This window comes from Pseudopipra pipra, chromosome 1 (assembly GCF_036250125.1).
Source record: "Pseudopipra pipra isolate bDixPip1 chromosome 1, bDixPip1.hap1, whole genome shotgun sequence".
Classification (NCBI taxonomy): Eukaryota; Metazoa; Chordata; class Aves; order Passeriformes; family Pipridae; genus Pseudopipra; species Pseudopipra pipra.
In genome coordinates, this window is record NC_087549.1 from 89,378,281 (window position 1) to 89,390,325 (window position 12,045).

Consider the following 12,045-nt stretch of genomic DNA (forward strand, 5'->3'; position numbering starts at 1 on the left):
AAGGGATAATTGTTTTCAGTGTTGGAATAAATACAAAAACACCACTGGTGACATTTTTGTCATTCATTTTCACTCTGTGTTTTTGGTTTTGTGTTTGTTTTTTTTTTTTCTTTCCCTAATCACAGCGAGTTACATCCCTAGATAAGTATCTCCTTAGCATACAAGTTAGATGGTCATCCAAGCCCAAATGTATATGTTGGTTTTGCTGTCATAAAGAAGGGCATACCATTTGGCAGCAAATGCTTCTCCAAGTTCAGAAAACCTCTGACATAAATGTGTGTGTGTGTGTCTATATATATATATATACACACACACACACGCATACATAAGGGGGTTTTGGTTGGTGATTTTTTTTTTTTCTAAAGTTCTGGAAACTATTTCCCTTAAACTCCAACAATAATGAAAAACACTTGTTTGTAGCAAGGTCTGTGTTGTTGCATGGGATGCTTGCCTGGAATTTGCTGGCTTGGGGGTCAGATGAGCTCAGGACACAGACGAGGAGGTGAGTGTGGGGTGGCAGGCGAGGCGAGTACCCACCAGCAGGCAAGCAGGGCTGCCAGCACCATAATGAAATGTGGTGTATGAGGTGGCTCACCAGCCTATGCAAATAACCCTGATATTCACAGTTTTCTCATTTGCAAAAGCAACTCTTAAGACTTTCATGCTCCAGCAGCTCTGCTGCAGAGTGTACCACCTCTAGGAGAAGGTATGAGGAACTTATGCCCAACCTTGACTTGGGCCTGCTCCAGGAGAATTCAGCTCATGAGAGCCCAGGCTACGGTTCAGAGTGAAGCTGAGACTGTTCTCACCCATAGTGGTGCAAATCTGTTGTCCTTAAGCGAGTTGGATAATCAAACCAGAATCAAACCCTTGCCAGGTCAATAACTCTAAAATGTTGTCTTAATGGCTCTGTCCAGTGGTGTGCCACACAGCTCTGACCAGGAGTTGTATGTCCTCTGCTCCTCTTGTGAGAAAGACCGTCCCTTGCCCCTGGGGTGTTCAAGACCACACACAACCACACTGTTTCTAGCAGGAATAAGAGCTGTTGTACCTGTTGCTCTGATCTCTGGGCCATTTGGATAGTAAATTGCCTGTGGAAGAGTCATTTCTTGCTTTGTAGGTACAGATAGACCTGATAATTGATGATTTTGGTTCATTGCAGTGTAGTTGTGCAGAACTAATCTGGGCAGAACCTCGACACAGTGTCATGTCTTCATTGCAAGGAGTTCAGTTGAGGAAAAAGTCACTTACTGGAGCACCCTGAAGAGCTGTGGTTTCACTCTTCCAGGGATCTGCCTTTGGAAACTATGTGTTCAGTTGCAGTGGAAACTGATTTCAAAGGGAAAATGTCAGTAACAAATGAATAGAAAGGATGGCATTGGATTTGCTTAGCTTAGCTGACCTGGTTATATCCATAAAAATGTATGGTTGCCCTTACATGTAACAAATGGGAAGCAGGTCTAAAATACCACTTAGCAATTTTTCCCTGACTTGGTGCCCTGGTTTTGTGGGAACCACCTTCCTTAAGAGGAGTGAATCCCACTTCTCATGCCAGCTCTTTCAAATCTGGCAGCAGATTCAAACCTTGGGAGAGAGGACATAGATTTACCTTTCATCAGGTGGCACATTTTTCAAATGTGCTAAGTGATTAACTCCGGACAAGACTGGGAATTGTAACCTTCTGGTGGCCCTGGTAGTGCTCAGATGCACACAGGGGCAATCAGAAAGCAGTTTCAGTATATCTGCTTCAGTCTGCCAGCTGTCACAAACCCATAGTTGCATATTATCTTGCCTTTTTTTTTTTTTTTTTGGTTGGACAGATGACAGAGGAGGAGATTGTACATTCGAAGGAGTTTTATGAGAGGTCATTTTTTTCTGGTGGCACTGGAACGTGCTTTTCTAAGCGTGGAAACTGCAGAGGTCAGAGGAGTCTGTTCCTGCTTTTGCAATAGCAATAAGTTTCAGTTTACAAAACAGTTTCCCTGGGACACGAACACAAGGCATTTGACAGCCTTGTTAGAGATAAGTTGTTTGGGAATATTTTTTTTCCAGATCACTTTTATGACAGTTATAAGAACCCTCAAACAAGAAAAAAAATCAATATATTTTGAAGTGCTCAAAGCTTAAAAAAACCTCCAAAATCAATGGGGGAAAGAAGGGCTAGGTGTGTTGTTTTTTGTCCATCTAGATTTTTCTTTAAAATAATTCTCTCAAAGCCTCAAATATTTTCTCCCACGTAGGAGAGTTATTTTTAGTCCAGTTTATTATTATTCAGTAGTAATTATTATTCAGTAGTAAAGCAGTATCTTCCATGATAGATAACTTTGAGAATGCTCTTTGAGAAGGGAAGGAAATTTGACCCAGTCAGTTTCTTAGTGGAACAACTAAGAGCCCTTTCCAACATGAGGAACAGGACATGTTTCCCCCAGACACCCGTGAAGATGTACATTCGTAAGGAAGAACATCTTTGACATCTCTTGTGATGGACATGAGGCTCTTCAAGTAGGCTGCAAGCACCTACAGGGTTTTCAAAGAGCATGGGGTCACCAAGTAGGACTGAAATCATTCACCCTCCTTACCCACTGCTTGTCCCACAGCCACCAGTAATTCTGTGTGTCCCATAGGGCTGCTGGCACTGCCAGTAAATGAGCTTGTAAATAATCTGGACAAGATCCTGGGAGAGAGGATTTGTCTGATGGGGTGGGAAGTGGTAGAGGTTGACCTACTCTTCTGTTCTCCCACTTCCTGTAGGATTTTATTTCAAGAACTCTCCTCTCTGTTTCTTTGCTTTGGTGCTTTACTCCACTCTGTTTTCCTCCTTCAAAGTTTTATTGTTCCTATTTTTACACCCCCCTTCCCACCCCCCTCCCCACTTTCTGCTGCTTTTATATTTTGAGAGCCAATGATGAGAACAGTCACAGCACTTGCTACGAACAGAGCCTGAGCAAATAGGTTTGATAGCTTTACTGTTATCAAGGGCAGCTTTATTATTCATTTGTTCTATTGCAATTTCTAAATTTCCAACAAAAAGTTTTGGAGGATTATCTTAGAAGTGGGAGCATGGCAGTAGAGCTGCTGGGGAAGTCTCAAAGGACTTGCCTTGAGAAGACAGCATGGTGTGCGTTGAAAGAGGCTCCATGTAATAATTCTTGCTCCACCTTCCCCTGACACTTCAGATGAGTGATCTTTGCCTTTTCCTGAATTAAAAAAGGCTGACCAAAGAGGTCCCTTCCAGCAGGTCAGTGCGTCTGCTGCTTCACGATAAGCATGCTTTATGTCAAACAGCTTAGGTCAGTGCAAGTTTTCTCTGCCCTTGGGCCGCTCTCCTGTTGTGATAGCTGCTGCTGCCCTTCCTGCTGGGAGTGGGTATGCTCACCAAGGGGAGAATGCCATGGCAGGTTGTGGGAGAGGAAGCATATCACTGACAAAGAGGAAGAAAAAGGTGGAGACTAAGACTTTGTGCGAGGCCCCCTCCCAAATGCCTCTTAATCATCTTGTGTCACACCCCTGGTGCCTCCTGTTTAATTCCAGGAAGTCCTTAACTCTTACCTAGTTTCCCAACTATTGCCATATGCAAGAAAATGGTGCTTAAACCAATTGCTGCTGAGGCCTTTTGAAACCCTGAGCTGATCTTTGATGGCTTGACTCTGTAGCCAGCCAAGGCATAGTGGATCAGCTCTTGAAGGTTGGCCGTCCCCAACTCCCCAAGCTCTGTAAGCTAAGCCCAATGAGCACATCGGTGTGGAATGGCTCCATGCTGCAAAGGCTGTTTTGTGTTGTTTTAAACTCAAAAGCTGGAAAATTCAGAGCCAGCACTAAATATTTGTTCCACTTTCAAAGCTGAGCATCGGGGAGCCATTCCTTAAATAGTGGATGTCTGTTCTCTGAGCCCAGATGTGTTTATAGCTTGGGTCTTGCCAGTGTTTTCCTTTCCTCCTGCTGCCCACATGTATGTGCATGTAGCTTTCTAGCCATCCATCTTTACACTTTAAAGTTGGTGTGAGGGGTAGCAGCTGTTCCTTCTTCAATACAGGTGGCAATAATATTGTACAAATTGTTTTGAACCCTAATCAGTAAACCTTGCCACACAAGTGATCCTGTTTCTTGCCAGAAGCGATAAATTGGACTCAATTTTGGATCAGATGAAATGTTAGACAAAATACATTAGTCAAAGACATTTCAGAGTATCAGTTACTTTCCTGTGGTATGTAAGCAATAATTCAGTTCTTAAAACCTTCCACCTGGGTTTGGAAGGTCACCTGAGCTCCTGTTGCAGGCATTTAGCAGTGAGTTAGTGTGAGGTAGCAGTGAGGTGATAAACAGTAACACAGTGCAATCTATGTAACTAGAAACAGCAGTAGGCTTCAGCCTGGAATTTGGGATATTGGTCTTTATTAATCTATATAACTGGGTACAGGCTGGAATGTTCCTGTTGCTCACTATCATCTTACACAGGCAGCCAATCTCAAATTAGCGCAGCTTTATCCTTTCTTTAAATAGCCTAAGTTGGGCAGACTTACGGTAATGACAATGCATAGAGATGCACCAAGCACAAATTGACATCTCCTGAAGGTCAGTCATTCCTTCCTTTTCACCTTCCATGGCTGCCTTTGCCCTAGTGTGTGCAATGGAGAGATTATCCTGAGTGAACCAGAGGACTCAAGAGATGAGATGCTTAGGAGAGGGGAGCTTTTTCTTTCCATAATGTATCCACCACTTTTCCTTGCCCTGAGTTAAACCTGCTGCTTCTCTCAGGAAAAGAAGGTGCTGAAGGAGGGCAGTAGGGTTATCCTCTTGTTACTGGTGATGTGCTCTACAGTGCTGGTGAAGGGATCTGTCAGGTTGGGCTTTGTTTGACTTAGGTGCTGCACAAAGCTTAACAAATGATGTAGCTTGGAGTGATGGAGTTGCATCACTTCAAGTAAATTCAGTAAGAGGTTGATGTGAGAAGGGATAGATTCCATCTGCAACTCTTACAGCAGGTTCCTTCCCCTGACCATAAGAACAGCAAAGGTGAAAGTTCTGAGAGTTTAAACAAAGTTTTCTACTTTTATTTTTAAAGCAGTCATGCTAGTACTTGTGTGTAGAAATTTTCTTTCTAATCCAGCAGAGGAGATAACATGTAGAGGAAGTCAGAATGGCCAAGACAAAACCACGATTTTCTCTACTGCAGTCTGAGAAAAATCACGTTCTCATTTACTGCACCTCTACCTCCATCATATTTCAGCACCGCAAATTGGAAAAGAATGAAGTCGATTGTCAGGGTGCTTAAGCCAAAACAGCCAGCTGAGTCAAATAAGGAAAAGATGGGAGTTATGACTTAAATAGTTGAAGAGTGGGTGGTAATCTGATAAATTCTGGGGCAAATCACAGGAAAGCCAATGCAGAATTGAAGTCAGGAAGGGATTAGAAGAAGGTAATAAAATTCTTAGTAATTAGTGTAAAATTGTCTTGTGAACTAATTGCAATGCAATTTTGGTAAGACGCTCACTGTTTGTTTGGTAGAGGTAATGTTTTGATATCTGCTTAAATATAAAGCTATTAAAATTTCTATGAAGACATATGATTTGTTCCACATGATGTTCTGAGTAAAAAACAAACCAACATAAGACTAATTAAAGACATCAAATTAATTGCAATCTGGCTAATAATCATACTTTCTAAAGTAATTGTAAATGAGGAAGGATTCAGAATCGATGTTCCTGAGAGATAGACCAAAGGGCTCATTCTTTGAGGCCCTGAGGCTCAGAGTACTCAGTTGCTTGGGTTTTGACCTGAGAACACGGGTTTTGACCTGAGAACATGTTGTATTTCATTAGACAAAGACAATGATGATGATGCAACCAGTGATGAAGTAATAAGGGACAATGTCAAGGACAGGACCGCTCTTCAGCAACCTCTGTCTTGTCTGCTAAACTAATCTCATCCCAAAAAATGTGTATTTAAATCTTCAGTCAAATTCAAAGTGCTTACAGACCAAAAATGTGCTTTTAGAGCCATAGCTCTAAAATGTAGACCTCCTAGTCTACATTTGACTGGGAGGTAGTGTTTTGGAAACCAATGACTCAGGCTTGTTTATAATGGATAATCAACTAAACACGTGCTCCCTGTGTGACAGAGTATACCTGAAAGCAAATGCTACTGTATTGGATTAGAGCAGATTGCTGAGTAAAGGTCAAGGAGGTGGTATTTCCAAGTGTACAGCATTAATGAGACCATTTCTGAAATGTTTACGCTTTTAAAAGGATTTTGACAGATGGGCAGAGAACAGAGAATGGCTGAGCTGCATGAGCATAGGTTGAACTGTGCTGTCTAAAGAGAGACAAGAGAATCTCAGTCAATTTATTTTGTCAAAGATGACATCTTATATTCATCTACTAATGCCTGAAAGCAGAGAGAGAATTAATAATTGCAGATTATCTCTGAGCATAGCAAGGGGGTCAGGTGCTGGAGGTGGACAAATGCAGATTAGAAAATGGGCTACTAGAAATGCCTTTTGCTTTCAGTGTCAGCAACTAACCACTTAGGATGCAGGGCTTGCCTGTTACATGAAGTCTAAGAAAGCATTGCATCCATTTCAAAAAGAAAGGATTCTGGTAAGCAAGAGTTTGTGGTAAAGGCACAAGTGTTGTGCTAAAAATGCTGTGGCCATTGTAGTTAAAGCAGGTCAGGCCAAGTGAATTTACTAGTTTCAGCAGCTCTAGACAGAACTGATTTCTCCCCTGTGATTTTAGCAATTTGGAGTAAAAACACTGAATGCCTGGAAACAATCATATGTCCGATTGTTGCGGGCGGACGTGTAGGGAAACTGTTTGATCTGAGCATCTCAGGTGAAAAGGGGAGAACAGGCAGTGAATGTCATCTTTCAGTCTGCCAGCCAAGTGTGAAGCTCCTTGGGGACGCTGCCACCAACTACCAAGCTGTCACCCAGTACTCTGTGTTTGGCTCAATTCCCCTGCTCACTCAGTGCCATTCCTGGTGTATGTTAAAGCAGGCAATCTGCTTAACTTAGGTTTTTCCCATGTTCTCTTGAGGAAGGGTGTCTTGTGCTTGGAAGCTGTAACATGTGAGAAGATCCATCAGAAGGGTCACTGGGGTAGTTCTGTGGTAGCAGTGGGGGGGCCTTAAGGGAGGAAAGGGTGGCTGTATGGATGCTTTGTGGTATTCTAGTGATTAAATTCCCTGGAGAGAGAATAAGCCAGACCTTGGGTCAGTATCTTGAGTCTGTTCAAAATACAAACAAGGATGAAATCAGCATTTACTAATCCCTTTCACCCCATGCCTTCCCATTATTTTTATGGTTTCACAGCCATGGTGTTTCTGTTGGATTTGTTCCACTTCTGAACACTGCAAATACTGAGTAAAGGTGAAGCTTTTTCATAGTAGTTTTTGAGCAGCAGTCAGCCTTTCAAGAGGGATGTGGAAGGGCAAAGTTCTTTATACACTAAGGAAAATACCAAGATTGCTCTCTTTTGGGCCCATGAGGAGCTGAATATTTATGTCAACTTACAACTGTTTTTCAAATTTGTTATATCCTCAGAATATAAATCCTACAGAACACAATATTAGGCAAACTGTACATAAATACATTGAAGGCTGAGCGGTAACAGACGTACTGTACCTATATACATAGGACAGTCTATATCAGGATGAGCTTCTTGGACTTCTGTGGGATCTGAATCCTAGTTTTGGGACAGCAGGAACCTGTCAGTGACTGGAAGTACAGGTTTGTATGCATGTGAATCAAGATTAACCATGAACATCTTTCCTCTGTAGGTGCAATAGGAATGGAAATGTAAGGCATTTGGCTGCATTTGGATGTAAGAGGAGGCATTTCATGTTAGGTAACATGCAGCCTGCAAAGCTATTCCTTGCTAACTTAGGAGACTGAAAGGAGTAGGGTAGCAGGCACACCTATCTTCATGGTAACTGCTCTCCAGTGAGTGTGATATGTGGTGGGAGCTAAGTAGGAATGAGAGGAAGGGGTTCACTAATCTCTCTGAAAGTGAGACGAGTTGAAAGAGAGGCACAGAGAGTCATTACTCAATGTAGAGATAACTGTCTCTTAAATGAGCTACCTCCACCACCCCAGAGGTCAGCATGGACAATCTGGCATGTGTGACCTGCAATGGTGTAATAAAACGTGTTTGACTATCCATCCTCTGTGTGAGTGTTTGGTACCTGAAGAATCCTGGTTAAGGTACCATGGGCTAAGAATAAGTGTTTGCAGAACAAATACACTGAAAAAACCTCTGGATTCCTTCAGTAAGGCCTTCCTCTTACTTTCAGCACAAACACTGCAGAGCAAGGCTTTTTTCACAGGTAGTGCAAACACATCTCATGTTTTTCTGAGACACTTTGACTTCTTGGGAGGTTGGAAGAACCTTGATTTTTACATCCATTGGCAACCCAGAATAATTTTCCAAATGGAATAAACATTGCAGTCAGAAGAAGAACTTGTGATGTTAGTATGATTGTGTCTGTACTGGGGCCTTCCCTATGACCAGATTTTAGGTGGAGTGATTTTTAAAAGGTATTGATTTTCACAACTATGATAGAGCCAAAGTAGATTTAAGGACTGGGGTCCTCTATATCTTCCTTTCATAACAATGGCATTGCCCCTGTGTTTATTCTGGTTCATGGGACAGATTTAGAAAAGCTTGTTTTGATAAACTCTTTGCTTGCTTGGCTTGGCATTCCCAAACACTGTGTCAACTTTCCACAGAGCTGTCTTGGTTGGGTCAGTTGGGGAATGCAGATCAGCAGTGCTCAGCCAGCAAGTGGCATGACTCAAGGAGAAGATAATTGGCTTTATTTTTTTTTTTCCCCTGAGTAATTACACAAGAATTGCAAAGCTACTTTCCAAAAGTTGGAAAAGAGTGTCTTCCAGAAATAGATTTGAATTTTCTGTTGGGTGCGTGGGAGTTGAGATGTGATGTTAAAATTGTGATAATTTTGATAGCGATGGTAATTGTAATACTTTCCTTTGGGTGGGAGGTGTTTCTAGATGTGTAGCTCATTCCTTGTGTGTTTTTCTGTGGTTACATCTGCAGCACAAGCCACAGTTTCTTGTGTGGCTGCTGTCAGCTACTTGGGGAGTGAGTGTTGGGGAGTCTGCTCTTACACCAGCAGGAGGAGAGGGGAGAAAGATGCATGGAGAAAGCTAGAGACAAGACATAAGCACTCAGCAACCAGTCTGTGTCAGAAGATTTCCAGAGTACCAAAGAGAAGTGTCTTGGCTGCCTGGAGGGACCTTTGTGGCTCACTCCATCTCTCTTGATCATCTCTCTCTCATTTTAACACTTTCTGTCCTGAGCTCCCCTGTGTAGATACACAGGTGGTGAGTACCTGGAGGTGGCTTAGTAAACATAGGAAGAATGGAGTGATTGGCCACTATAAAACTAAGTAAAATAAAATGATAACACAGACAGTGGGAGCCAGAAACTAAACAACACAGAAAAGAGAGGGAAGGCTGATGGGGTAGTTCACACTTTCTAGTAGGCTGGCATGTTTGCTAAGAGAAAAAAAGTAAGATTTGGGCATGTGGCATTTCTTCAGACTTGCATGTCTATTGTTTTCTTAATTTCAGTTTGCATAATGCAAGGTATTGCTTCTCTGAGACCTGCTTGTCATTTACATGCTTATAGTACTGTGGCTCTGCCTGTCACCAGGATGCTGACAGAGAAGTCATTTTGCAGGCATTTGCTAATGGAGAGTGGATGCTGGAGGGATTCTGGTTTGGGCATTGTTTTATTTGTGGAGGCAAAAATGCTGAAGACTGAAGAAAATAAGTGAAATGAAGAGGAAATGAAAATTTATTCTAATTTCCAACCAAACCATATTACTGACCAGGATAAACACATTTTCAGTATGTGGGAATGACAGTGTCTTTCAGCTTTGGTCACTCACTCTTTTCTGTGGTATTTCCCCACTGGGGATGTTTGGGGGCAGCAGTCAGACCTTCCTCCACCTTTCTTCACTCAGGCTCATCTTCTCAGCCACCCGAGTTTCCACTTCAGGAGGTCCCAGCTAGCATGAGCAGGTGACTGTTGGGAGCAGCAGTCCCACCCTTCATCCTGTACCACCTCCCAGGCATTTGCCCGGCTGGAGCAGATCTGGCCACTGCCCTCCTCTCCTCACCCTCTAACAGCTCTCTCCTCCCATGTTATATTTAACCCTGATTGGAGTCTTGATTCGCTTCACCCTGTGGCCTCCTGCTTCTGCCAACAGAAACAGACTGAAATTGCAGAATTAACCCCAGTTTCTTCAGGCTTCCCAAGCCCTTCTCAGCCTGGGCAGCTCATCCCCATCTGCTGGAAGTATCTCCCCTGGTGATGTGAAAGGTGCACAGTTTTTTCCACTACGTCACATAAGGACAGGCTCATATTGCCTTTGTTGTAGACTTGTGAAGAAGCCTGGCACAATATACCTAGGCTTCAGTGAAAAATTATTGGATACCACAATACATTCATAAGTTGTAAGATGTGTTTGTAGTCAGGTATTTTTCTCCTCAGCTTTCCTCATGTTTTTCACTATGAAATTTCACCCAGTCTCTTGGTATTGTCCTCAGGACCGTTCCACCCATGATAGTCAGGAAGGAAAATAGATTCCAAATAAATAACTATTACAATCACAAAGTTGTGGGAATACAGCTCTAAATTGGAAAATGCATCAGAAATGTATTTCTGCATGGACTTTCTATATTTTAGTTTGGTCTGACTGCACTTACCTCAATAGGCTTCAAGCATAATCCACCACCCCAAGCCCTGCTGAAGTCAGATGACTTGGTTCCTACCTCTATTAACTGTGCAAGTGTGCACTATATGCAGCTATATCTGGAGTAGTCAGACTCCCTTTGTCATCAGGAAGAGAGTAAATGTGTTTTGGCTCTAATCAGTCTGACCTATTTTAGTTTTCTGCCTAAGTATGTGGACTTACATCTTTTCATGGAGCATAATTGAGTTGCCAATAATGAGTTCAGGTTTGGATATCTACGTCAGCAGATGTCTACCCTCAGACTTTCCAGTTACTTCACATGGCTCCCAACCAGGTCTTGGCAGATCAGCATTTAGTCATGACCACTCACGTAGTTATAGCAACAATCATTTTTGAGTTCTTGCCTCTGAAGATCCTTAACTAAGTGGATATGGTGCTATTAGAGAGAAGGCCCACAGGTTATTATAATTTAACTGCCCTGTGTGTGGTGAAGAGCTGTTCAGTGATGACTGATACTGTTTCTATACCTTTAATGACAAACAACAGTTTACAGTACAAGAATCTCAGAATAATTCAGGTAGGAGAAAGGACCTTTTGAACTCACCTAGCCCAACCCTAGCTCAAAGCAGGGCCAGCTATGGCTTTGTCCAGTTGATCTTGAAAACCTCCAAGGATGGAAGCATCATGGTCTCTGCTTTGGCTGTCCTTGGGGAAAATGACTGTCCTTACATTAGGTCAGAAACTCCCCTGCTTTGATATACAGCTTTTGTGTCTCATCCTCCTATCATGCACCTCTGAAGAGCCTGTTTCAGACTTCATGGTAACCTTCTCATAGGTACCGTAGGGCTGTTTGTAGATCACCCCCAAAGCCATCACTTCTCCAGGCTGAATGATTCCTGGTTCCTCAGCCTCTCTTCATAGGTGGATGCTCCAGCTGAGACCATCATAGTGGCCCTATGCTGAACTCACCCTAGGCTATCAGTATCTTTCCTGTATTGGCGAGGGGGGTGGAATGGGTGAAACTGGATGCAGTGTCTAGCTATGCTCTAATGAGCAAAGGGGAATAACCAGTTCACCATATCTGCTGGCTGTGCTCCTGCTGGTGCAGCCCAGGGCTGTGCCAGCTGTCATTCCTGCCTGTGTGTGCTGCTGGCACGTGTGCAACCAATTCTGTACCAGCGCTCCCACATCCCTTCTAGTAGCCAGTTGCTCCCCAACCTGTACTGTTCAATTAGTAGGGTTTTGACAGAAGCTTTCTATGAGAGCTGCGGTAAGGAGAAGTAGTCACTCTTATTCATTATCATTGTCGTGCGTATAGCATAGCTTTAA